Here is a 288-nt window from a genome sequence, read left to right as displayed (position 1 = left end):
ATGATTTGTTCTAATGGTGTTTGTAAATAGGATCTCAAGTCCGCATCTTGTACAGCAATTAACCACTAAGAAGAATGTATGCAGTTTGTTAATTACTGGAACTATCCTAGTGATTTGATTTGAAACTGTCTCATTGTTATTTGTTTATCAGTAAAATTATGAAAAAAAAAAGAAGCGTCCCCTGAAAAAGAGCATGTGGGTTGGGAGTCAAAAAGGGAATATAAACATATATATGGGATGGGTGTGGTGGTGCACACCTGTAATCCCAGCACTCTGGGAGGCTGAGGC

The sequence above is a fragment of the Octodon degus genome, unplaced genomic scaffold, assembly GCF_000260255.1.
Source record: "Octodon degus isolate 3935 unplaced genomic scaffold, OctDeg1.0 scaffold00037, whole genome shotgun sequence".
Lineage (NCBI taxonomy): Eukaryota > Metazoa > Chordata > Mammalia > Rodentia > Octodontidae > Octodon > Octodon degus.
The sequence above is the reverse complement of the archived record's forward strand: the minus strand, read 5'-3'. Positions refer to the sequence as shown.